The sequence below is a fragment of the Carassius carassius genome, chromosome 27 (genome assembly GCF_963082965.1).
Source record: "Carassius carassius chromosome 27, fCarCar2.1, whole genome shotgun sequence".
Taxonomy (NCBI): domain Eukaryota; kingdom Metazoa; phylum Chordata; class Actinopteri; order Cypriniformes; family Cyprinidae; genus Carassius; species Carassius carassius.
Genome location: NC_081781.1, coordinates 8436429 through 8440206, shown reverse-complemented (window position 1 = coordinate 8440206; position 3778 = coordinate 8436429).

Here is a 3778-nt window from a genome sequence, read left to right as displayed (position 1 = left end):
CTTCAAATATGGACTTATTGAAGAGGACATGGGAAAGGACACTTGATATACAAATCACAGACGATCAATGGAACAGAGTAAAAGCAATGCAGTTGAAAATTTTGCACAGAGCTCACATTTCTCCTTCGCGGAGGCACAAGTTTAAAGAAGACTGCTCACCAATGTGCCCGAAATGTAAAACAGAGGAAGGAGATCTTATTCACTGTTTCTGGTCTTGTAAGGAGATTCAGAAGTTTTGGGTTATGGTTGAACAAAAACTTAATGCTATCTTATCTATTAATATTGGCTACGGTCCAAAACACATGTTGCTTGGAATATATGATGACATGGTTATAGACAAACATAAAAAGACACTTTGCAAGTTCCTTACATTCTGTGCAAGAAAATGTATTCTCTTGAACTGGTTAGTTGATAAAACCCCTTCTAGGTCATTATGGCACAGGGTTATATTGGAATACGTTTCATTAGATTATCTAACCAGTGCATCTTATAATAAAGATGTCCTCTTTTATAGAAGGTGGGACCTATTTCTGAAATATATGGGCTTAGATATATCATCTATTCTTGTTAGAGGGTTTGTTTAATGAGGTTTAAATGTGTGGCACATTGGTGCAAAGAATATGTAAGATATATTGTTTGTATGATTATACCATTCTCTATTTCATTTATTTCTTAAACTGATTTATTGTGGTAAGCCATATTATTATTATTTTTCATTTTATTTTGTTTGATTGATTTAACCTTTTTTTTCTCTCGTTTTTTTTTGTTTGATTCAAATTTCGTTTTGTAATGTTTAAAGATTAATAAATATATTTCACAAAAAAAAAACAATGAATTATTTGTTCAGTAAGAACACCACATGAAAACCACAAATTATGACAAAAAACAATCGTGTGGTAATCAACAATAACAAATGTCTTGGTTACATGTGTAACAGGATAGTGGTAAGTTTTGTTCTATCGCAGGAGTAGCAGGTAAGTAACAGATTTCACAGATCTTATACTGGTGATACTGGAAAATAAAGTAATTCCACAGGAGAAACCAGACTACACACTAGAGACATTAGTCTAACAAAACAGATAAATTACACCAAGAGTCTTCGAATCCTTAAACATGGCCAGACCCTGACTGTGGGAGAGTGCAGTGCTTCTGAGAGTCCTGATAAGAAGATTGATGAAGTGCAGGCGTGTGGGTTAGTATTTTGATGAGTTGGAGCATGCAGCAGGGAGTAAGCATGGTTCTAAATGGTTCTAAACGAAAGGTGTCCAGTCCTGCCCCTGGAGGGCCAAACAGTCTATCAGATCCTAGCTCCAATCAGTGCCAACACAACTGCTTAGAAGTTCTAGAGGCTGTGTCTGAAATCGCACCCTATAGCCTATCATACTGCACTATTGTAGACAGCCATTTGTAGTGTTGTCTAAAACTATAGTGGACGTTATCACTCATCAATCCCATAATGCACTGCAACAACAATTGTACAACCAGGATGCATCTCATGCTTCCTCCTTTCCTCACTCCTCTGGTGAGGAAGTTTCCTGGGCCTTCCCTCTCATCCTAGGGGGTGGAGCTAAGACGCGAGGAAAGGAAATGCCTATAATGCACTGTTAGGTTCATTCTGAATCAATTCCCGCATGTTGCCAGAAGATGGCGCCTGTAACTGAATCAATTTCCAAACAGCTTGCCCATTGTGGGCACAGAATATAATCATATTTGATTATTAAAGTTTAATTAACGTTTATCTATGCTAGTCTCCATGACAGAGTTCAAGTTAAATTTCTTTATTACTACCAGAGCTAGTTTGCTAAGTTTCAAATGATCATTAAACAGCAAGCACAAACTATGCAAAAACAGCAGCTCTTCCGTTTCCAGATTCGCTCACTTGTTTTCATTCACTCCTTCAAGTAGTAGACTTTATTAATGGATTAATGAAGGGAATAGTGAATGAGGGTATATGGGGCGATTAAACACAGCATAGACTGGATTAGCTGGTTCAGGTGTGTAGCAGAAGAGCCCTTCTTGGTGCTACACTAATTAGAACCTTATTTATACAGTTCTATGAAGAACCATACTTTAGAAGTGCTATATATGACCTTAATCGTTTTTTTCATTATTATTAGGTTCTTTAAAATATTATTTATTAACTCCCAACAGTTGTTAACTAAATACACATTAATAAATGATAGCTGACACTGGACATACATAAATACATTAATGCAGTAAAACGCAAAATAGAAACAGACCAAGTTCCTGTGGAATCAGGAAAACGCTTCATTCGCGCTATGTGAATTCTAATACAAGGAGCGGCTTTTGATGTGCAGATAAACTACTGTGTCAGCATACCAAAGGTTCCAAAATTACATAGCCTACAGTACGTGTCTATGAATGACACAATGGAACAGAGTCAGTGCCAATTTTTGTGTCCGTCACGTGGTTTCTGTAGCTAATGATAGTAATAAGATTTGTCTAAAGAAGGACAGGCAAGTGGCTGTAGACTAGGGCTGTCAAAATGACTGAAAATCTAAATTAGAATTTTCTACTTAAATATTATTCAAATTCGAATTATATTGGAATTTAAAGTGTATAATTTCAGTTATGGGAAAAAAACTTTTGGCTTCTCTCTTGAGACCACAAGAGGGCGCATAGAGTAAAATATTATGCAAGTTTCTTCAAAGCAACAAAATAGCGCAACTATCTTTTTTTTAGTTTTGACGTAAACAACATCTTCTCCACACTAATGGCCTCCTTCTAGTCTAGTGGGTTTCTCTTGATAGGCTAGGGTGCCTGATGGCTGACGCAGACCTAAAATTCCAAAAAACAAAAACGTTCCATTCGAATGTGGATTTTCTTCTTATTCATCTTTTTTTTTTTTTTTTAGTTTTTTTTTATTTACGAATATTCGAAATTCGATTTTTTTTGACACCCCTGCTGTAGACCAGGGATTTGTGGAAATCTCTGAAGAGTTTAGACTCAACTCTAATTAAGCGCACTTGATCCAGCTAATTACAGTAAGTCTTTGTGTACAACTGATGTACAATGTACAAACAACGGCTAGAGCAGGGGTTCTCAAACCCGTCCTGGAGGACCCTTGTCATACAAAATGTGCAGGGCTAGTGTTCCTCCAGGACAGGTTTGAGAACCACTGGGCTAGAGAATATTCATAGTGCATTGTGAGTGTCGTGCGGAATGAATTACCACATCTCACCAGAAGATGGCGTCTGCAGCTAAATCATACATCCTTCCATTTTCTGCATCTAAACTGCTGGTCCAGTATGGGTACAGTAAAATCGCACAGGTATACATTAATTTTTTACTTATTAATAAACAGTATAATTAAGATTTATACATTTTTCAGCGTTCATTTTCATCACTACAAGTCAAGAGCTATTTTGCCAAGTTTCAAAAGATTATTAATCAGCCAACACAAAATATGGGGAGTCCTTCCAGCACACTGACCAGTCTCCCCAGAGTTGAGAATGTGCAAAATATTGTCAAAAAATTAAAATAAGAATGAAGAAGGACACTGTTATATGTTTCATATCAGCAATAAGGATTTCATGTCAGATAGTTACCATGCATCTGATAGGCTTACCTGAGATTGATAGATGGATAGAAATGAGTTACTCTGAAGGAAACCATGTTCAAATAAAATGTGCACGTCTGCACAAACTTGAATCTCAAGCACTTTTGTCACTCAGAAATTAGTGTATGAACAAAACAAAAATGAAGATTCACAATAACCAATGTGTTTATAAAAACAGAACATGAAGACAACCACAAG